Source organism: Hypanus sabinus, chromosome 1 (genome assembly GCF_030144855.1).
Source record: "Hypanus sabinus isolate sHypSab1 chromosome 1, sHypSab1.hap1, whole genome shotgun sequence".
NCBI classification, from domain to species: domain Eukaryota; kingdom Metazoa; phylum Chordata; class Chondrichthyes; order Myliobatiformes; family Dasyatidae; genus Hypanus; species Hypanus sabinus.
Genome location: NC_082706.1, coordinates 1,882,165 through 1,907,088, shown reverse-complemented (window position 1 = coordinate 1,907,088; position 24,924 = coordinate 1,882,165).

Below are 24,924 nucleotides of genomic sequence, written 5' to 3'. Positions count from 1 at the left end.
CCCTTAATACCATTGTAAATACACCATTCTGTAATTTTACCTGACTATATTCAAAATGTTAATGTTAAGTAGATGATTATACAATGGAAACTGTAGCTAATCATTTATTGTTCTCTTTGTGTTGAAGAAGTATAAAATACTGTGTCATGAGAGTGGGACTCTCTTGGTTTCTCCTGCAGGTTTGCAGTGTGAATAAAGACTTTGATATTTCCCAATTACAGCTTCCATATGGCTGAATTTCAGTCAATCTCAACATTACCAAAGAGCAGCAGATAAGTAAGATAAAGGAACTCAGGAATGAGTTTGGAAATTCAGCAGTGCTTCACTAGAATGGAGAGGACTAGATAGATATTCCGGAGAATTATGTTGGTGTCGGAATTGTAATGGGAAGCTGTACCCAATGCTTATTAATAGTAAACTATATGGGGCAGGGGGAAGAAAGGGAGGAAGGGAAGTTGAGGTCTTAGAGGAGGTGGGTCTTGTGGACAAGATAGAAAGGGAATGAGGGGAGATAAGCGAGAAACAAGAACACACAGATTCAGAATGAGTGTTGAGTGAGACTCTGCATGTTTGCCCAGTGGAAAGAGGCAGCTGAACGAATGGGCTGAGTTTTAGTGTCCATGAACACCTCAGACAAGCAGCACGTACGTATCTGCTGGTGTTCCGATGGGATCAAGAAAGGAAAACAAGCAATCCTAAGGGAAGATTTATTGGAGAATTAAGAATGGCTTTATAATAGACAGGGCGGAACTGTTTCTGGTGACAAGATGGTTGGTAAACACAGGTTTCCAAGAACTTGAGACAAGTACAGGAGAAATTATTTTACGTGTGATCCACAATGTTCTGCCCAAAAGGGAGATGGAAGCAGACCATACAGAAACTTTCCACAGACAATGAATTTATAAATACCTGGAAAGGAAAAGTTTTCTAAACTGCAGGGAAAGAATGAGGAAGTGGGAGTAACTGGGCAGTGGTGTTATGACAAACCGAATAACCTTTTACAGAGTAGGACACACAAAATGCTGGTGGAACACAGCAGGCCAGGCAGCATCTATAGGGAGAAGCACTGTCGACGTTTTGGGCTGAGACCCTTTGTCAGGGTCTCGTGTTTAACCTTTTACAGAGTAGGACACTTGCAGAGTCCTTGGCAATGAACCTTCCAACTCAAACAACATCTCTTATCTATGACATTCACTGCTCAGCATAGCTTTGTGTTCATTGACTGCTGAGCTTGTCTTCCCAAATCACAATGACCCTGCAGCAAGTTATGGAGATGTTCAATACTCTTAATTCATATTATAGAAGGATAGAGAAGAGACACTTTTGTTCCTTTGTCTCCATCCTCTGGACATCCCAAAGCTCTCCACAGCCAATGAATATTGCTCAGGTGTCATCACCACCACATTGAAGGAGGTAGCTTTAAAGCTACTCAAAATTGCAACTAACAGTGATAAAATTCATCCCTTCAGCAACTGTGTGTTCAGGTTCAGATTTCATTTAACACCTGTCCTAACCCAGTGATACCCCAACCCACCCCAATCACAGGTTGCATTAAAGGGTGAGTCCTTACTTAGTTTATACAGTCAGTGAACACATCTGTTTTTTAATCATTTTACATGTGCTATTCCAGATAATTTATAACAAAGTTATAATAACAATTGAAGCAATTAAGATGACTGATTGCTTTTCTTCTTTATAATTGCTCTTTAATGCTGGAGCTACTTGCTTAAGTTTCATGAAGTCTTCAAAGAGACTTCTGGATGTGCAGGAAGTACCTCTAGGTATCAGTGCAAATAAGACAAGAGCATGGATCTGGGACTGCTTCTACCCTGCAACTTTGAGGAATTCAATGAATATCTTCATTTTATGTAAGCCGAGCATTAGGCATGATTTCTACATGCTCTACATTGAATGCTGTATATATTTGATGTTGAACAAGTATAAAATCTGATGGGAGGTACAGTATGTGCAGGTCCTTGGACAGTAGCCAGGATGCGTTACACAAATTTCAATAGGAAATAGAAAAGGCTTGCAATAAGGGCTATGCTACGATAGTCATGTAGGATTTCAATCTGCAGGTAGAATGGGAAAATTAGGTGAGTGCTGGATATCATCAGAGGGCAGTTGTAGAGTGCCTATGAGATGGCTTTTTAGAGCAGCTTGTGATTGAACCCTCTCAGGGAAAGGCAATTCTGGATTGGGTGTTGTGTAATAAACCAGATTTGATTAGGGAGTTTAAGGTAAAAGAAACCTTAGTATTACAGTAGAGGAAAGGAAGTTACAGAAGTGTGGGAGAGATGCTGGCCAAAGTTGATTGGATATGGTTAGAAGAATGGAATAATCTTTCAAGGAATCTTTTGGAATAATCTGACAAGGTGACATGCATGAGGCTGCTTAGCAAGATAAAGCCCATGGTATTACAGGAAGGATACTAGCATAGATAAAATATTGGCCCATTGGCAGAGTGGGAATAAAGGGAGCCTTTCCTGATTGGCTGCTGGTGACAGGTGGTGTTCCACAGGGGTCAGTGTTGGGACTGCTTCTTTTCACATCATATGCCAATAACTTCAATGACAAAATTGATGGCTTTGTGGCCAGGTTTTCAAATGATACAAAGAGAGGGAGGGGCAGGGAGTGTTGAGGAAGCAAGAACTCTGGAGAAGGACTTGGGCAGATTAGGGGAATGGGCAAGGAAGTGGCAGATAGAGTAAAGTGTAGGGAAGTGTATGGTCATGCACTTTGCTAGAAGGGATAAAGATGTAGACTATTTTCTAAATGAGGAGAAAATTCAAAAAAATCAGAGCTGCAAGGCAATTTGGGAGTCCTCGTACAGGATTCCCAAAACCTTTAGGGCCTAATGTGATGCAGAGACTTTATAAGCCATAGGTCAGACAACATTTGGAGTGTTATGAGCAGCTTTCAAAGTCTGAAGTACATTTATTATCAAAGGATGTATAAGTTCTACAACATTAAAATTTGTTTGCTTAAAGGGAGCCACAAAGTATGAAACCTGGAAGAAGCCAATTAAAAATAAATTCCAACTCCAGATATACAGAGAAAGGACGGGGGTGGGGGGAGAAACACAAATTACGCAAATAACAGAATTTTGTGCCCCTTAGAAAATATATGCTTGCATTGAAGAGGGTCCAGAGGACGTTCACAAGAATAATGCCAGGTTAACATATGAGAGTTGGTGGCTCTGGGACTAAACTCACTGGAATTTAGAAGAATGAGGAGGGATATCATTGAGACCTACCAAATATTGAAAGAGCTAGACAGAGTGACTGTGGAGAGGATGTTTTCTACAGTGAATGAGTCTAGAAGCAGGGGTCACAGCCTCAGAATGTCTACTTAGAAGAGATGAAAATGAATTTCTTTAGCCAAATGGTGGTGAATCTGTAGGGTGGCAAATAAAACATAGGAAATATAAGAGATAGAAGCAGAATTAAGCCATTCCCTCATGGCTGGTTTGCCTCCCTGTCAACTCCCTCAATTTGTAGACTTCAGTTCAAATTTCACCCCAAGATTTAACCAAGCAACAGAGCAGAACAGAGTAACGTGAGGTGGAAACTGGATGAGACTGACATTGCACCAAAATGCTCAGGTGGACATAGAGGACCCAATGCACACTCACTCACATGCAGACTGCTAAGTCTTCTTCACCAGAGCCATGAGAAACAGATTAGCCATTGCTCTAGGTGCAGATTTCCTGTGTACAATCTGCCTGTCGTATTTGCCAAGAAATCAACACTTCAAAAGCATTTATGATGTCCTGAGGGAACTGCACTATATTTTAATACAGAATTTTTCTCATTCTCTTTTTAAAATCTTAAGTAAAAGAGCTTAATCAAATGTTGCTCTTAGCAGTTGTTAATCTAAGGCCTGACCTTAATGTGTTGTTTACCAAACAGCACTCAAACATTGTAAACCCACAATCTTAGTGGCAAATTAAATGACTCGAGCTCTACGAATGGTTTGTCTTGAGTGCTGCAGACTGTCAGTATAAAAATCAGTATCAGTGCAGAATGCTCCCTGATGATCTTCAGATGCACCAGCGTGTGCCTTCTCTAAAGCCCTAAACTGTGTTGGCTGCAAACTGTTCCTCGTGTGTTCACCATTTCACAACACCATAACAAACTCTTCAGCTATTTAACACCTGCAGGGTATTGCATCTTGGAAATGGCAAGTGAAATTGATAAAGTTCTATCCAAATTGAAATACCCAAGCTACATGGCTGCACGAAGAGATAGATGGTATGCAAAGGCAATGAAGTTGCACTAGGACATTATACATCAAATTATAATTCCAGATCGAATGTTGTGTAAAATTCCACATTCCCTTATACTGAAGATGTTAGAAAGAGAGTACTTAAGGTTTATAAAAATGCGCTCATAAGTACACTTGGTCGTTAAAAGCATGTCTACATAACATGTTCACTTGTTCAGACCAAGAATGGGGGCAAGAAATGTAATCTAAGTGACTATGATTGTTAGTGCCAGATGGGGAAGGGAACAGAGTGCCAGCAGAGTTAATGGAGAAGGAGGTAGATGTTTGGAGAGGCTTACAAGAGAATGGAAAGCAGAATTGAGCCATTCAGCCTATGGATTCTGCTGCACCATTCCATCAAGGCTGATCCTGGATCCCACTCAACCCAATACACCTGTCTTCTCATCATATCCTTTGATGCCCTGATCAATCAGGAAATGATCAACTTCCATCTTAAGTATACCACGGATTTGGCTTCCACCGTATTCTACAAATTCACCATTATTTGGCTAAAACAATTCCTCATTACCTCTGTTCTAAAAGGTTGCCCCTCAATTTTGAGGCTGTGCCCTCTAGTTCTGGATAATTCCACCATAGGAAACATCCTCTCCACATTCACTTGCGCTCACATCCATAATCATGAAGTGTTTCGAGAGGCTCGTCATGAGGCACATCAAGGCCCTGCTGCCCCCCTAACTGGACCCCCTGCAGTTTGCATACTGTCCCAACTGCTCAACAGATGACACCATTGCCATCACCCTCCACCTGGCCCTAACCCACCTGGACAAAAAAGACACACACATTCGAATGCTGTTCATAGACTTCAGCTCAGCATTTAACACAATCATCCCTCAGAAACTGATTGGAAAGCTGAGCCTACTGGGCCTGAACACCTCCCTTTGCAACCGGATCCTAGACTTCCTGACCGGAAGGCCTCAATCAGTCCGGATCAGGAGCAGCATCTCAAACACCATCACACTGAGCACGGGGGGCCCCCCAGGGTTGCGTGCTCAGTCCACTGCTGTTCACTCTGCTGACCTACGACTGTGCTGCAACACATAGCACGAACCACATCATCAAGTTTGCTGATAACACGACCATGGTGGGTCTCATCAGCAAGAATGACGAGTCAGCTTACAGAGAGGAGGTGCAGCGGCTAACAGACTGGTGCAGAGCCAACAATCTGTCTCTGAATGTGAACAAAGGAGATGGTTGTTGACTTCAGGAGGGCACAGAGCGACCACTCCCCGCTGAACATCGATGGCTCCTCAGTAGAGATCATTAAGAGCACAAAATTTCTTGGTGTTCACCTGGTGGAGAATCTCACCTGATCCCTCATTACCAGCTCCATAGCAAAGAAAGCCCAGCAGCATCTCTACTTTCTGCGAAGGCTGGGGAAAGTCCATCTCCCACCCACCATCCTCATCACATTCTACAGGGGTTGTATTAAGAGCACCTGAGCAGCTGCATCACTGCCTGGTTCGGAAATTGCATCATCTCGGACCATAAGACCCTGCAGCGGATAGTGAGGTCAATTGAGAAGATCATCGGGGTGTCTCTTCCCACCATTACGGACATTTACACTACACATTGCATCCGCAAAGCAAACAGCATTATGAAGGACCCCACGCACCCCTCATACAAACTCTTCTCCCTCCAGCCATCTGGGAAAAGGCTCCGAAGCATTCGGGCTCTCATGACCAGACTATGTAACAGTTTCTTCCCCCAAGCTATCAGACTCCTCAATACCCAAAGCCTGGACTGACACCAACTTACTGCCCTATTGTCTTGTTTATTATTTATTGTAATGCCTGCTCTGTTTTGTGCACTTTATACTGTCCTGGGTAGGTCTGTAGTCTAGTGTAGTTTTTTCTGTGTTGTTTTTTTACGTAGTTCAGCCTAGTTTTTGTACTGTGTCATGTAACACCATGGTCCTGAAAAACATTGTCTCATTTTTACTATGTACTGTACCAGCAGTTATGGTTGAAATGACAGTAAAAAGTGACTTGACTTGAAATAAATCAATTACAGAATATGTGTATTGAATAAATTAAAAATCATGCAAAAAACAGAAATAATGTATACTATAAAAGTGCGTTAGTATTGTGGGTTCAATCTCCATTTAGGAATCGGATGGCAGAGGGGAAGAAGCTGTTCCTGAATCACTGCATGTGTCCCTTTAGGCTTTTGTACCTCCTACCTGATGCTACCAGTGAGAAAAGGGCATGCCCTGGGTGCTGGAGATCCTTGATAATGGACATTGCCTTTCTGAGACACCACTTCTTGAAGATGTCCTTTGTAGGCTAGTACCCAAGATGGAAACAAATAAATTTAAACCCCCCTGCAGCTTCTTTTTGTCCTGTTCGGTAGCCCTCCCACCCCCATGCCAGACAGTGATGCAGCCTGTCAGAATGCTCTCCACAGAACATCTATAGAAGTTTTTGAGTATATTTGCTGACATACCAAATCTTATCAAACTCCTAATTAAGTATAGTCACTGTCTTGTCTTCTCTATAACTACATCGATATGTTGGGACCAGGTTAGGTCCTTCAGAGATTTTGATACCCAGGAACTTGAAACTGCTCACTCTCTCCACTTCTGATCCCTCTATGAGGATTGGTATGTGTTTCTTCATCTTATCCTTCCTGAAGTCCACAATCAGCTCTTTCCTGTTACCGACGTTGTGAAAGGTTGTTGCTGCGACACCACTCCACTAGTTGGCATATCTCACTCCTGTACACCCTCTCGTCTCCATCCGAGATTCTACCAACAATGATTATATCATCAGCAAATTTATATACAGTATTTGAGTTATGCCTAGCCACACAGTCATGGATATAGACAGAGTTGTGCAGTGGGCTAAGCACACACCCCTGACTTGCGCTAATGTTGATCGTCAGTGAGGAAGAGATATTAGCACCAATCCACACAGATTGTGGTCTTCTGATTAGGAAGTCAAGGAACCAGTTGCAGAAGGAGGTATAGAGGCCCAGGTTCTGAAACTTCTCAATCAGGATTGTGGGAATGATGCTATTAAATGCTGAGCTATAGTTGATGAACAGCATCCTGACTTAGGTGTTTGTTTTGTTCAGGTGGTCTAAAGCCGTGCAGAGAGCCTTTGAGATTGCATATGCCTATTGTGGCAATGGGCAAATTGCAATGGGTCCAGGTCTTTGCTGAGACAGGAGTTCAGTCTAGTTATGAGCAACTTCTCAAAGCATTTCATCACTGTTGATGGGAGTGCTACCGGGTGATAGTCATTAAAGCAGCTCACATTATTTTTCTTAGGCACTGGTATAATTGTTGCCTGTTTGAACCAAGTGTGAACTTCTGCCTGTAGCAATGAGTGGTTGAAAATGTCCTTGAATACTCCTGCCAGTTGGTTGGCACAGGTTTTCAGAGCCTTACCAGGTACTCCATCGGGACCATCCACCTTGTGAGGGTTCATTCTCTTTAAAGACAGCCTAACATCGGCCTCTGAGACGGAGATCACAGGGTCATCAGGTGCATCAGGGGTCTTCACAGCTCCAGTTCTGTTCTCCCTTTCAAAGCATGCATAGAAGGCGCTGAGTTCATCTGGTTGTGAAGCATCACTGCCATTCATGCTATTGGGTTTCACTTTGTAGGAAGTAATGTCTTGCAAACCCTGTCAGAGTTGCTGAGCATCTGATGTCACCTCCAACCTCATTCGAAATTGTCTCTTCACCCTTGAAATAGCCCTCTGCAAAGCATACCTGGTTTTCTGGTACAGGCCTGGGTCACCAGACGTGAATGCCGCAGATCTAGCCTTCAGCAGACAACGTACCTCCTGGTTCATCCACGGCTTTTTGTTTGGGAATGTAAAGTAAGTCTTTGTAGGCACACACTCATCCACACAGGTTTTAATGAAGTCGGTAACAACTGCAGCGTACTCATCCAGATTTGAAGATGAATCGCTGAATACAGTCCAGTCTACCGATTCAAAATGGTCCTATAGGTGCTCCTGTGCTTCCCTTGTCCGTACCTTCTTGGTCCTCACTGTTGGTGCTGCAGTCTTCAGTCACTGCCTATACTCAGGGAGTAGAACAGCCAGGTGATCAGACTTCCCAAAGTGAGTGCGTGAGATAACACGGTCGGCATTCTTGATGGTGGTGTAATAGTGGTCCCTTGTGTTGTTTCCTCTAGTATTGCAAGTGTGGTCTTTGCCTGTGTTGGTCTTTGGCACAAGCAAGTCATGTTGATGTACATGAGATAAGTAAATGAATCTGATTTTCAGCTTTGAAATTAAGAATTGCCATCATCGACTCCTTGGAAAAGAGATATCTGAACTAGCACACTTGGAGTGGAGAGACTTACAAGATAGCAGTTCCTGGAATCTGGAGGAACCCAATGGGTTGAGCAGCCGTGGTGAACTACATATACCTGTCTGGACACACCCCCTGCTGACTGCTTCTGTGGCCCCTCCTACTGACCGTGGCTCCTCCCACAGACCCCGATATAAAGGCGATTGAGGCCTGAGCCCGGCCCTCAGTCTCCAGGATGTAGTATGGTGGTCAACTACTGCTTGTTCTTTCTTCCAGTCAATAAAAGCCGATATCTCGCCTTCACGTCTCAGAAAGAGTTATTGATGGTGCATCAGCTGCATCTGTGGGAGGAAAGAAATTGTTGACATTTCAGACTGAAATCCTCTGGGTGTAGGTATATCTGTTCAATGTACTACCGAAAGGGCTGGATCTCATTACCAGATTGCTCTCTGCTCCCCAACCAGTGAAAAAAATTCAGCAGTCCAGAACAATGTGTCTCTCTTATCTGTTCTCAAAATATTAAATTGGTCAGAGCAGCATTGAACTCCCTTAATTCTGGGATTTATAAAAAAGGAGAGAATTTATAGATTAGTGACAGTGAAACCAGTTTTTCAGGGAGCTGGGCTTCTGGAAATTTGCATCCAGCTTGTGCTATTTGACCTGCTGAGTCTGTCAATGCTGAAGAAACTCAAATTCTGTTCTGTTGAATCAGCCATGCAAAGAATGAGACTGTGTGATGCCATGAGCTTTCCCAGTTCAAATTCTTTCCCTCTTGCTTGAGCAGCAGACGATGGGTTACAAAGATGCATTTATATGCAAGCTGCCAAATACAGGCTTTCTCACCCCTTTCAAAACAAAGAAAATGTTTGTGATTTTGCAAAACGCTGTTCGAGTCCAACAGTTCAGATTCTGTTCTCAATTAAGGCTCATTCAATTCCTGCCATCCATTGTACACTAATTTAATTTAATTCATTAAGTCACTCCTGACTAATTGAGAGCATCTGTTTGCTGCACAAGGCACTTTGTATTCTTGGATAGATTTCAGCAGCCCTGGTTTAGGATTGAGTTACATTAATGTCAAAAGATATTTAGAACCTTTCCGTGGTCTTGGCTGTTATAACTCACTGCACCACAGCAAGTATCTTCTTTCTTAGAAAGACAGGCTTTCTTCTCCTCATCACAGTGTCATGGCAGTATGGAGGTTAGCGTGAGGTCATTACAACTCAGAGCATTGCAGAGTTCAGGATTCAATTCCAGTGCTCTCTGTGAGGAGTCTATACGTCCTCCCTGTGCAATGCATAGGTTTTGCCTGGGTGCTCCGGACTTTGCCCACAATCAAAAGACGTACAGGTCATTGTAAACTGTCCCGTGATTAGGTTAGGGTTAAATCGGGGTTGTTGGGGTTTGCTGGGTGGTGTGATCAGAAGGGCATATCCTGTGCTGTATTCCTAAATAAAATAAAATATCACTGAAAGAATGCCAGTTCTTTGCCATTTCCAACGCACCACTTTCCTGGCTTATACTTACTTCTAAAAGGTGAGGATTGGGAGGGGAGTGAGACTAGGGGCAAATACAGTGACAAAAGAGAGTTCAAATGGTTTGACAGCAAATGTGGGTACTGTTCAAAATAACCAGGGTGAAGCAGAAACAAACAAGTGGAAGTGGTGAAGGGGTTAGATCCCAGTCACAAGGACTTCACCTTGTAACTGGACCAGGTTGTTGAAAAGAGAAATTAGGTGACTGAATCAGAATCAGGTTAATTATCACTGACACATTGCAAATTTGTTGTTTTGCGGCCGTAGTACAGTACAAAGGCATAAAATATACTATAAATTACAATAAGAAATGTATATTAAAAATAAGTAAATAAACATATATACATTTATATATAAAATGTTGTAGGAATTCACCAGGCCAGGCAGCATCTATGGAAACGAGTACAGTCGATGCTTCAGGCCGAGATCTTGCTGAAGGGTTTCGGCCCAAAACATCGACTGTACTCTTTTCCGCAGATCTTACCTGGCCTGCTGAGTTCCTCCAGCACTTTGTGTGTTGCTCAGATTTCCAACATCTGCAGATTTTTGTGTGTGTGTGTGTGTGTGATATTTTTGTTCTACTTGATTTTATATATGAATATTTGAATTATAAACAAATATAAAAAATATGTAGTGGCAAAGAGAGCAAAAATAGTGAAGTCATGCTTATGGATTCAATAGACAATAGACAACAGACAATAGGTGCAGAAGTAGACCATTCGGCCCTTCGAGCCTGCACCGCCATTCTGAGATCATGGCTGATCATCTGCTATCAATACCCGGTTCCTGCTTTGTCCCCATATCCTTTGATTCCCCTAGCAATAAGATACCTATCTAGCTTCTTCTTGAAAGCATCCAGAGAATTGGCCTCCACTGCCTTCCGAGGCAGTGCATTCCAGACCCCCACAACTCTCTGGGAGAAGAAGTTTTTCTTTAACTCTGTCCTAAATGACCTACCCCTTATTCTCAAACCATGCCCTCTGGTACTGGACTCTCCCAACATCTGGAACATATTTCCTGCCTCTATCTTGTCCAATCCATTAATAATCTTATATGTTGCAATCAGATCTCCTCTCAATCTCCTTCATTCCAGCGATTCATTGACTAGTCAGATGTGTTTTGAGAGGTTGATGATGAAATCTATCAGCTCCTGCCTGAGAAGCAACTTGGATGCACTTTAACTTGCCTACTGGAGCAACAGGTCCACAGCAGATGCCATCTCATTGGCCCTTCACTCAATCTTGGAACAACTGGACAGCAAAGCTGAATACATCAAGATACTCTTTATGGACTACAGATCAGCATTCAACACCATTATCCCTTCCAAACTAATCTTAAACTCTGAGACTTTGGCCTCAATACCTCCTTATGCAATCGGATCCTGCATTTCCTCACTCGTAGACCCCAGTCAGTTCGGATTGGCAACAACATCTCCTCCACGATCTCCATCAGCACAGGTGCACCACACAGCTGTGTGCCTCACACCCTGCTCTACTTAGAATCAGGTTTAATAGCACCAGCATATGTTCTGAAATTTGTTAACTTAGCAGCAGCAGTATAATGATAATACATGATAATATAGAAAAAAAATCAGTAATTTAATGTCAGAAAGTATATAGCAACACACAAGATGCTGGAGGAACACAGCAGGCCAGGCGGCATCTACGGTGGCATGCAAAGGTTTGGGCACTCCAGTCAAAATTTCTGTTACTGTTGTTACGTGGAACCAGCAACAATAGATGTGGAATGGAGTCAGGATATTATCAGAAAACAACAGAATTTATTAACACTCAAGCAGAAATATAGAAAATTAAACAAGCGACTAACTTAAAACAAAGTTAACAGCACTGTGCATCAGTAGCTCACAAACGGTTAAACTTTGCGCCTGTATTTACTAAGGAGACTGACATGGAGTCAATGGAAATAGGGCAAACAAGTAGTGAGGTCATGGAACCTTTACAGATTGAAGAGGAGGAGGTGCTTGCTATCTTGAGACAAATCAGAGTAGATAAATCCCCAGGACCTGACAGGGTATTCCCTTGGACCTTGAAGGAGACTAGTGCTGAAATTGCAGGGGCCCTGGCAGATATATTTAAAATGTTGGTATCTACGGGTGAGGTGCCAGAGGATTGGAGGACAGCTCATGTTGTTCTGTTGTTTAAAAAAGGCTCTAAAAGTAATCCGGGAAATTACAGGCTGGTAAGTTTGACATCAGTAGTAAGTAAATTATTGGAAGGAGTACTAAAAGATAGCATCTACAAGTATTTGGATAGACAGGGACTTATTAGGGAGAGTCAACATGGCTTTGTGCGTGGTAGGTCATGTTTAACCAATCTATTAGAGTTTTTCAAGAAGGTTACCAGGAAAGTGGATGAAGGGAAGGCAGTGGATGTTGTATACATGGACTTCAGTAAGGCCTTTGACAAGGTCCTGTTTGGGAGGTTAGTTAGGAAGATTCAGTCACTAGGTATACATGGTGAGGTAGTAAATTGGATTAGACATTGGCTCAATGGGAGAAGCCAGAGAGTGGTAGTGGAGGATTGCTTCTCTGAGTGGAGGCCTGTGGCTAGTGGTGTGCCACAGAGATCAGTGCTGCGTCCATTGTTATTTGTCATTTATATCAATGATCTGGATGATAATGTGGTAAATTGGATCAGCAAATTTGCTGATGATACGAAGATTGGAGGTGTAGTGGACAGTGAGGAATGTTTTCAAAGCTTGCAAGGGATTTGGACCAGCTGGAAAAATGGACTGAAAATGGCAGATGGAGTTTAGTACAGACAAGTGTGAGGTATTGCACTTTGGAAGGACAAAGCAAGGTAGAACATACAAGGTAAATGGTAGGGTACTGAGGAGGGATCTGGGAATACAGACAGACAGACAGACAGACAGACAGACATACTTTATTGATCCCAAGGGAAATTGGGTTTCGTTACAGTCGTACCAACCAAGAATAGTGTAGAAATATAGCAATATAAAACCATAAATAATTAAATAATAATAGGTAAATTATGCCAAGTGGAAATTAGTCCAGGACCAGCCTATTGACTCAGGGTGTCTGACTCTCTGAGGGAGGAGTTGTAAAGTTTGATGGCCACAGGCAGGAATGACTTCCTATGACGCTCAGTGTTACATCTCGGTGGAATGAGTCTCTGGCTGAAAGTACTCCTGTGCCTAACCAGTACATTATGGAGTGGATGGGAGACATTGTCCAAGATGGCATGCAACTTGGACAGCATCCTCTTTTCAGACACCACCATCAGAAAGATACAGATACAAAATTCCCTGAAAGTTGTGTCACAGGTAGATAGGGACATAAAGAGAGCTTTTGGTACATTGGTCTTTATAAATCAAAGTATTGAGCATAAGAATTGGAATGTTATGGTGAAGCCAAATTTGGAGTATTGTGTGCAGTTTTGGCCACCAAATTACAGGAGGGATATTAATAAGGTTGAAAGAGTGCAGGGAAGATTTATGAGGATGTTGCCGGGACTTGAGAAACTGAGTTACAGAGAAAGGTTGAAAAGGTTAGGACTTTATTCCCTGGAGCATAGAAGAATGAGGGGAGTGTTGATAAAGATATATAAGATTATGAGGGGTATAGATAGAGTGAATGCAAGCAGGCTTTTTCCACTGAGGCTAGGGGAGAAAAAAAAAGAGGACATGGGTTAAGGGTGAAGGAGGAAAAGTTTAAAGGGAACATTAGTGGGGGGCTTCTTCACACAGAGAAAGGTGGGAATGTGGAATGAGTTGCCAGATGAAGTGGTAAATACGGGCTCACTTTTAATATTTAAGAAAAACTTGGAGAGGTACAGGATGAGAGGTGTATGGAGGGATATGGTCTGGGTGCAGGTCAGTGGGACTAGGCAGAAAAATAGTTCAGCACAGCCAAGAAGGGAAAAAAGGACTGTTTCTGTGCTGTAATGTTCTGTGGTTCTATCGTTCTATGGTACTGTCCCAAGAATTGAAACTGGGGTTCATAACACTGTGGATAGCTGAGTAAAAGATGACCTGATTTCCAAAAGGCATAAAGTTACAGATGACATATTTCTTTAATATTTTAAGCAAGATTACTTTTTTATTTTCATCATTTAAAGTTTCAAAATAACAAAACATGAAAAGGGCCTGAAGCAAAAGTTTGGGCACCCTGCATAGTCAGTACTTAGTAACACCCCCTTTGGCAAGTATCACAGCTTGTAAACGTTTTCTATAGCCAGCTAAGAGTTTTTCTTTTCTTGTTGGGGATTTTCATCCATTCTTCCTTGCAAAAGACTGCTAGTTCTGTGAGATTCTTGGGCCATCTTGCATGCACTGCTCTTTTGAGGTCTATCCACAGATTTTCAATGATGTTTAGGTCAGGGGACTGCGAGGGCCATGGCAAAACCTTCAGCTTTCACCTCTTGAGGTAATCCACTGTGGATTTTGAGGTGTGGCTAGGATCATTATCCTGTTGTAGAAGCTATCCTCTTTTCATTTTCAGCTTTTTTACAGATGGTGTGATGTTTGCTTCAAGAATTTTCTGGTATTTAATTGAATTCAATCTTCCCTCTAGCAGTGAAATGTTCCCTGTGCCACTGGCTGCAACACAATCTCAAAGCATGATTGATCCACCCCCGTGTTTAACAGTTGGAGAGGTGTTCTTTTCATGAAATTCTGCACCCTTTTTCCTCCAAACATACCTTTGCATATTGCGGCCAAAAGGTTCTATCTTAACTTCATCAGTCCACAGGACTTGTTCCCAAACTGCATCAGGCTCGTTTAGATATTCCTTTGCACACTTCTGATGCTCAATTTTGTGGTGAGGACCCAGGAAAGATTTTCTTCTGATGACTCTTCCATGAAGGTTATATTTGTGCAGGTGTCACAGCACAGTAGAAGAGTGCACCAGCACTCCAGAGTCTGCTAAAATCTTCCTGTAGTCGAGCGGGGGTTTTGATTTGCCTTTCTAGCAATCCTACGAGCAGTTTTGGCCTTCCAGACCTCAACTTGACCTCCACCGTTCCTCTTAACTGCCATTTCTTAATTACATTACAAACTGAGGAAACACTTTACTATCTTCTTATAGCCTTCTCCTGCTTTGTGGGCATTATTTATTTTAATTCTCAAAGTGCTTGGCAGCTGCTTAGAGGAGCCTATGGCTGCTGGTTGTTGGGAGAAGGTTTGAGGAGTCAGGGTTTTTATAAAGCTTTGAAATTTGCATCACCTGGCCTTTCCTAATGATGACTGTGAACAAGCCATAGCCCTAACAAGCTAATTAAGGTCTGAGACCTTGGTAAAGGTTACCTGAGGGCTCAAATCTCTTGGAGTGCCCAAATTTTTGCATGGTAGTCCTTTCCTTTTGTTTCATTCTAAAATTGTACAGAACAAAAATAACACACTAATCTTGCTTAAAATGTTGAAAAGAATGTTCCATCTTTAACTTTATGACTTTTGGAGATCAGTTCATCTTCTTCTCACTTAACTATTCAGAGTAACAGAAATTTTGACCTGGGTGCCCAAACGTTTGCATGCTTCTGTATTAAAAAAAAAGTACAGATGATGCTTTTGGCTGAGACCCTTTGGCAGGGCCGGAGGAAAAAAGCCGAGGAGTACATTTAAAAGACCGGGGGGGGGGGGGGAGGGGAGAGATTACCACCAGGTGGTAGGTGAATCCTGGGGGAGAAGGAATGAAGTCAAGAGCTGTGAAGTTGATTGGTGAGATGACATGAGAGAGGGAAAGGGGGGTGGGAAATGGAGTAGGTCTGGGGGCATTACTAAAAGTTTGAAAAATTGATGTTCATGCCATCAAGTTGGAGGTTTCCCACACAGAATATAAGGTGTTGTTCCTCCAACCTAAGTGTAGGCTCATCATGACAGTGGAGGAACCATGTATGGACATATTGGAATGGGAATGGGAAGTGGGATTAAAGTGGGTGGCCACTGGAAGATCCCGCTTGTTCTGATGGACAGAGCTTAGGTGCTCAGTGAAGCGGTCTCCCAATCTCTGTTGGGTCTCGCTGATGTGCAGGACACCACAGTGAGAGTACCAAACACTGTAAATGACCCCAACAGACTCTCAGGTGAAGTGTCACCTCACCTGAAAGGACTGTTTGGGGCCCTGGATGTTAGTGAGGGGGGAGATGTAGGGGCAAATATAGCACTTGTTCTGCTTGCAAGGATAAATGCCAGGAGGGAGATCAGTGGGAATGGACGAATGAACAAGGGGGTTGCGTAGGGAGTGATCCCTGTGGGAAATAGAAAGTAGGGGGAGAGGAGGGATAGATGAGTTTGATGGTGGGATCCTGATGAGGTGATGGAAGTTTCAGAGAATGTGGAGGCTGGTGGGGTAGTAGCTGAGGACAAGAGGAACCTTAACCCTGGTAAGGCGGCAGGAGGAATGGGGTAAGAGCAGACATGTGTGAAATGGAAGAGATGCGGTTGAGGGCAGTGTTGATGGTGGAGATAAAGGAGAATGAAAAGCCTCATCCTGAGAGCAGTTGCTGCAGAGATGGAGGAATTGAGAAAAGGGATGGCGTTTTTACAAGTAGTTGGGTGAGACACGGTATTGTCCAGGTAGCTGTGAGAATCCATCGGTTTTATTATAGACATTGGTGATAAGCTGTCTCCGGAGATAGAGACAGTGAGATCAAGAAAGGGAAGGAAGGTGTCAGAAATGAACCAGGTGAATTTGAAGGCAGGGTGGAAGTTGGAGGCAAAGTGGATGAATTCGATGAGTTCTGCATAGGTGCAGATAGTATATATATATGTATATTAAATAGTTAAATTTAAAATAGTGCAAAAACATAAATAATATATAACAACTGAGGTACTGTTCATAGGTTCAATGTCCATTTAGAAATCAGGTGGTTCAGGGGAAGAAGCTGTTCCTGAATCACTGAGTGTGTGCCTTCAGGCCTCTGTAGCTCCTTCCTGGTGGTAACAGTGAGAAGAGGGTATGTTCTGGTGATGGGGGTCCTTAACAATGGACACGCCCTTTTTGAAGATGTCTTGGATACTACGGAGGCTAGTACCAAAGATGGAGCTGAGTAATTTTACAAATTTCTGTAGCTTCTTTTGGTCCTGTCCAGTAGCGTTGCTCCCCCAAACCAGCAGTGATGCAGCCTGTCAGAATGCTCTCCATGTTACATCTGTAGAAGTTTTCGCAAGTTTTAGATGAAAAACAAAATCTCCACAACTCCTAATGAGATATAGCCACTGTCTTGCCTTCTTCATAGCTGCATGAATATGTTGGGACAAGTTTAAATCCCCAGAGATATTGAAACCCAGGAACATGAAATTGCTCACTTTCTCCACTTCAATCCCTCTATGAAGATTGATATGTGTTCCCTCGTCTTACCCTTCCTGAAGTCCACAATCAACTGTTTCATCTTACTGATGTTGACTCTGTGGTTAAGAAGGCATACAATGCATTGGCTTTCATCAACTACAGGATTGAGTTCAAGAGCCAAGAGTAAATGTTATACCTATATAGGACCCTGGTCAGACCCCACTTGGAGTACTGCGCTCAGTTCTGGTCACCTCACTACAGGAAGCATGTGGAAGCCATAGAAAGGATGCAGAGGAGATTTACAAGGATGTTTCCTGGATTGGGGAGCATGCCTTATGAGAATAGGTTGAGTGAACTCAGCCTTTTCTCCTTGGAGCGTCAGAGGATGAGAGGTGACCAGATAGACATAAACAAAGAAACATAGAAAACCTACAGCACAATACAGGCCCTTTGGCCAACAATGCTGTGCTGAACATGTACTTTCTGCAGGTGTATAAGATGATGGTGTGGTGCTTGGCCAAGTGGTTAAGGTGTTGGACCAGCACTCTGAAGGTCGTGAGTTCGAGCCTCAGCTGAGGAAGTGTGTTGTGTCCTTGAGCAAGGCATTTAACCACACATTGCTCTAGTCCACTCAGCTGAAAATGGGTACCAGCAAAATGCTGGGGGTTAACCTCATGATAGACTGGCGTCCTATCCGGGAGGGCGGGGGAAAGTCCGGTACTCCCAGTTGCTTCACGTTATGGAAACCGGCATAAGCACCAGCCTGATGAGCCTATAAGGCTCAGGACAGACTTTAACTTTAACTTTAACTATAAGATGATGGGAAGCATTGATTGTGTGGATAGTCGGAGGCTTTTTCCTAGGGCTGAAATGGCTAACATGAGAGGGTACAGTTTTAGGGTGCTTGGAAGTCAGTACAGAGGAGTTGTCAGAGGTAAATTTTTTACGCAGAGAGTGGTGAGTGCGTGGAATGGGCTGCCGGTAACAGTGGTGGAATCAGATACGATAGGGTTTTGTAATAGGCTTTTAGAGCTTAGAAAACAGAGGTCTACGGATAACCCTAGGTAATTTCTAAAGTAAGTACATGTTTGGTACAGCATTGTGGGATGAAGGGCCTGTATCTTGCTGTAGATTTTCTATGTTTCTGTGTTTACAAGATGGTATTTGAGCAATGTCTAGCCACACAGTCATGAGTATAGAGAGAGTAGAGCAGTGGCCAGAGGTGCACCAGTGTTGATTGTCAATGAGGAGGAGATACTATCACCAATTCACACAGATTGTGTCTTCCAGTTAGGAAGTTGAGGATCCAATTTCAGAGAGAGGTACGGAGGCCAATTTCTGTAGCTTATCAACCAGGATGGTGGAACTGATGGTGTTAAACTTTGAGCTATAGGCATTGACCAGCATCCTGACATAGATGTTTATATTGCCCAGGTGATCTAGGACCGTGTGAAGAGCCATTGAGGTTGCATTTGCCGTAGACCTATCGTGATGATAGGCAGATTGAAGTGGATTCACGTCTTTCCTGAGGCAGGTGTTGATTCTAACCATGACCAACCTCTCAAAGCATTTCATCACCATAGTTGAGTTCTCCTGTGCAATAGTCATTAAGGTAGCTCACACTACTCCTCTTGGACATTGGTATAGTTATTACCCTTTTGAAGCACGTGGGAACTTCTGACCATAGTAGTGAGAGGTTAAATACTGCTGCCATTTGGTTGGAGCACAGGTTTTTAGAACCTTACCAGGTATTCCACTGGGGCCTGTTGCCTTGTGAGGGTTCACCCTCCAGAAAGACAGTCTGACATCAGCCCCCAGGACAGAGATCTCAGGGTCATTAGGTGCAATAGGGATCTTGACAGCTGTGGTTATATTCTCCTTTTCAAAGCAGGCATAGAAGGCGTTGAGCTCATCTGTCGTGAAACATTGCTGCCTTCATGCTATTGGGTTTTGCTTTGTAGGAAGTACCGTCTGGCAAACCCTGTCAGAGTTGATGTACATCCGACGTCGCCTCCAACCTTGCTCAGAAATGTTTCTTCTCTTTTGCAAAAGCACTTGCTTTACATTTGTGCATGTGTGACATTCCTAGAATGTTACTTGGGTTTCAGCACCTAAGTTACAGAGAAAGGTTGAATAAGTTAGGTCTTTATTCTTTGGAGTGTAGAACATTGAGGGGGGATCTTGATAGAGGCATTTAAAATTATGAGGGGGATAGATAAAGTTGACGTGGATAGGCTTTTTCCATTGAGAGTAGGGGAGATTCAAGCAAGAGGACATGAGTTGAGAGTTAGGGAGCAAAAGTTTAGGGGTAACACGAGGGGGAATTTCTTTACTCAGAGTGGTAGCTGTGTGGAACGAGCTTCCAGTAGAAGTGGTAGAGACAGGTTCAGTATTGTCATTTAAAGTAAAATTGGATAGGTATATGGACAGGAAAGGAATGGAGGGTTATGGGCTGAGTGCGGGTCAGTGGGACTAGGTGAGAGTAAGCGTACGGCACGGACTAGCAGGGCCGAGATGGCCTGTTTCCGTGCTGTAATTGTTATATGGTTATAAGCACAGTTCCAATGCTATATTCAAGTTTGTTGGTGACACCACTGTCATAGGTGGTGATGAATCAGCATACAGAAGTGAGATTGAAAATTTGGCTAAGTAACAACAACTTTCTACTCAGTCTCAGAAAGACCAAAGAAACCTGGAGTCCATAAGCCAGTTCTCATCGGAGGATTTGAGGTGGAGAGTGTTAGCAACTTTAAAATCCTGGGAGTTACTATTTCAGAGGACTCGTCCTGAAGGTAGTACATAATAGCAATTACAAAGAAAGCATGACTTCCTTAGGAGCTTGCAGAGATTTAGACCATAAGAAATAGGGGCATAATTAGGCCATTTGGCCTGTTGAGTCTGCTCTGCCATTCAATCACGGCTGATTTTTTTTTCTCCTCCACAATCCCATTTTCCAGCCTTCTCCCTGTAACCTTTGATGCCATGTCCAATAAAGAACGTATCAATCTCTGTCTTAAATACACCCAATGACCTGGCCTCCACTGCTGCATGTGGCAACGAATTCCACAAATTCACAACCCTCTGGCTCAAGAAATTTCTCCATATCTCTGTTTTCGATGGACACCCCTCTACCCTGAGGCTGTGCCCTCTTGTCCTAGACTCTCCCAACATGGGAAACATCCTTTCCACATCTACTCCGTCTAGTTTCAACATTTGAAAGGCTCCAATGAGTACAGACCTAGAGCCATCAAACATTCCTCATATGATAACCCTCTCATTCTGGAATCATCTTTGTTAACCGGCTGAGGACCCTCTGCAATGCCAGCATATTTTTTCGAAGATGAGAAGCCCAAAACTGTTCACAATACTCAAGGTGAGGCCTCACCAGTGCCTTATAAAGCCCCTGCGCTTGTATTCTAGACCTCATTAAATGAATGCTAACATTGCATATGCCTTCCTCACCACCGACTGAATCTGCAAGTTAACCTTTAGGGTGTTCTGTACAAGGACTCCCAAGTCCCTTTGCATCTCAGATTTTTGGATTTTTTCCTCATTTAGAAAATAGTCTGCACATTTATTCCTACTACCAAAATGCATGACCATGCATTTTCCAATATTGTATTTCATTTGCCACTTTCTTGCCCATTCTCCTAACCTGTCTAAATCCTTCTGCATCCTACCTGTTTCTTCAACACTACCTACCCCTCCATCAATCCTCATATCATCTGCAAACTTGTCAACAAAGCCATCCATGTCAACATCTATATACATTTATATACAGCATGAAAAGAATTGGTGCCAACACCAACCCTTGCAGAACACTGCAAGTCACTGGCAGCCAACCAGACAAGGATCCATTTATTCCCACTCGCTGCCTCCTTCCAATCAGCCAATGCTCTAACCATCTTAGTAACTTCCCTGTCATCCCATGGGCTCTTAACTAGGTAAGCAGCTTCATGTGCGACACCTTGTCAAAGGCCTTCTGAAAGTCCAAATTTACAACATCCACTGCATACTCTTTATCTATCCTACTTGTAATCTCCTTAAAGAATTCCAACAGGTTCATCAGGCAGGATTGTCCCTGAAAGAAACCATACTGACTTTGTTCTATCTTGTCCTGTGTTACCACGTACTCCATCACCTCATCCTTAACAAATGAGTCTAACATCTTCCCAGCCACTGAGATCAGACTAACTGGTCTATAATTTCCTTTCTGCTACCTTCCTCCTTTCTAAAGAGTGGAGTGACATTTGCAATTTTCCAGTCCTCTGGCACCATGCCATAGTCCAATGATTTTTGAAAGATAATCTCTAACACTACCCCTTTCAGAACCCTAGGGTGCAGTTCAAATGGTCCAGGTGACTTATGTATCTTTAGGTCTTTCAGCTTTTTGAGCACCTTCTCCCGTGCTATAGTAACTGCACTCACTTCTCTTCCCTCACACCCTTCAACACCTGGCACACTGCTAGTGTCTTCCACAGTGAAGACTGATGTAAAATGCTCATTTAGATCATCTGCCTCTTCTTGTCCCCTGTTATTATTTCTCTTGCTTCATTTTCTCATGGTCCTATATCCACTCTCATCTCTCTTTTATTTTTAACATACTTGAAAAAGCTTTTACTGTCCACTTTGATATTATTTGCTAGCTTGTTCATATTTCATCTTTTCCCTTCTAATGTTTCTTTTAGATGCTCTCTGTAGGTTTTTAAAAACATCCCAATCCTCTATCTTCCCACTAGTTTTTGATTTGTTGTATGCTTTCTCTTTTGTTTTTACATTAGCTTTGACTTCCCTTGTCAGCCATAGTTGTACTATTTTGCCATTTGAGAATTTCTTCATTTTTGGAATACAAATGTCATGTACCTTCCTCATTTTTCCCCAGAAACACATGCTAGCAGCTACATCCAATTTACTTTGGCCAACTCCTCTCTCATACCACTGTAATTTCCCTTACTCCACTGAAATACAGCTACATCAGTTTTTACTTTCTCCCTATCACATTTCATGTTGAACTCAATCATATTGTGATCACTGGTTGGTAAGGGTTCTTTTACCTTCAGCTCCCTAATTGCTTCCGGTTCATTACATAACATACAATTCAGTATAATGATCCCCTAGTAGGCTCAACAACAAACTGCTCTAAAAACCATTTCTTAGGCATTTAACAAACTCACTCTCTTGAGATCCATTACCAACCTGATTTTTCCAATCGACTCACGTGTTAAAATTTCCCAAGACTAACATAACATTGACTTTTTGATATGTCTTTTCTATTTTGTATTGTAATCTGTGCTCCATCTCCCAGCCACTTTTGGGAGGCTGCCATCAATATCCTTTTACCCTTGCAGTTTCTTAACTCAACCCACAAGGATTCAGCATCTTTTGATCCTATGTCACATCTTTTTACTGATTTGCTGCCATTCTTTACCAGGAGAGCCACACCACCCCTTCTGCCTACCGTCCTCTCCCTCTGATACAATATATAATCTTGGACATTCAGCTCTCCACTACAACCATCCTTCAGCCACAATTCAGTGATGGCCACAACATCACACCTGGCAATGACATCTAAAACTTCTATAGATGTGTAGTGGAGAGTATATTAACTGGCTACATCACAGCCTGGAATGAAAACACCAATGCCCTTGAATGGAAAATTCTACAAGAAGTAGTGGATATGGCCCAGTCCATCACCAGTAAAGCCCACCCCACTATTGGGCACATCTGCATGAAACACTGTCATAGGAAAGCAGCGTCCATGATCAGGGATCCCCACCGCCCAGTCATACTTTCTTCTCACTGCTGTCATCAGATAGAAGGTACAGGAGCCTCAGCACTCACACCACCAGGTTCGGGAACAGTTATTATCCCTCAACCTGCAGGCTCTTGAATAAAAGGAAATAACTACATTTAACTTCACTTGTCCCATCATTGAAATGATCTTACTTTAAGGACACTTAATCTCATTATCTTATGTTCTCATTATTTATTGCTATTTATTTATATTTTCATTTGCACAGTTTGTTGTTTTCTGCACTCTGGTTGATCTTTCATTAATCCTGTTATAGTTATTATTCTGTAGATTTACTGAAAATGAATTTCAGGGTTGTATATGGTGAAATATATGTACTTGGCTAATAAAATTAGCAAATAACAATGTGAAAGCATGATTCTTTTTAAATGGATCAATATAAGGCTTGATTTACTGTCTTGAAGGTTAACTTAATTTGTCACAAGTACCAGTGGAAGGGGTAGATGCAGGCTCGATTTCAGCATTTACGATAAGTTAGCCTAGGTATTTGGGGGGAGTGTAAGTCAATGATGCTAGGCAGGATAATAATTTAACATGGACTAGATGGGCTGAAGGGTATGTTTCTGTGCTGTTGTGTTCAATCACCCTATGAATCATCATAGCATACAGTGAAATATGTCGTTTTGCATCAATGACCAACACAGTGTGAAGATGTGCTGAGAGCAGTCCAGAAGAGTCACTATACTTCCAGCAGCAAAGTAGCATTGCCAGATCACATCAATCCTAACCTGGAATGTGGAAGGAAACCGGAACACCCAGAGGAAATGCATGCAGTCATGAGGCAGACATACAAGTTCCTTAAAAACAGTGGTGACAATTGAAAACGGGCTGCTGGTGCTGCCGAGTGTCACACAAACCACTGCGCTCTGTGCTTCACGGCTCTGTTTGGATTTGAGCTGGCTAGCTGGGCACAGGATCAAGTCTTTGCATCTCTGAGACCCACTACCAAAGTCTTTGGTGTTCATGTGTACAGAGAGCATGATGGAAAAGAAATGACACAGAATTGTTAAAGGAATTATGTGTCAAATCCAAAGTCTGCATAAATGCTTAAAAAAACAAAATAACAGTTTGCATTTAACGCACTATGCTGGGCTGTTAAACCATAAGGATATAACGTTGTGGCCATCTCTGAAACTTGGAGAAAGGATGACTGCTATTGGGAGCTGAACGTCCAGGGATATACAGTGTATCAGAAAGATAGGTCAGTAGGCAGAGGGGGTGGTGTGGCCCTGTGTATAAGAAATAATATTAAATCATTAGAAAGGGATGACATAGGATTGGAAGGTGTAGGGTCTCTATGGGTTGAGTTAAGAAATGGCAAGGGTAAAAGGACCCTAATGGCAGTTGTATATGGGCCTCCAAATAGCAGCTGGGATGTGGATTACAAATTACAGCAGAAGATAGAAAAGGCATGTCAGAAGGGCAATGTCACATTAATCATTGGGGATTTTAACATGAAAGTGGATTGGGAAAACCAGGCCAGTACTGGACCTCAAGAGAGAGAATTTGTAGAATGTCTAAGGGATGGCTTTTTAGAACAGCTTGTTGTTGACCCCACTAGGGGTCAACTAGGGCTGTGCTGGATTGGGTGCCGTGCAATGATCCGGAGGTGATAAGAGAGCTTAAGGTTAAGGCACCCTTAGGGAAGTGAACAGTGATCACAGTATGATAGAATTGGCTAACGCAAGAGGGCACAGTTTTAAGGTGCTTGGAAGTAGGTACAGAGAAGATGTCAGGAGTACGTTTCTTTTACGCAGAGA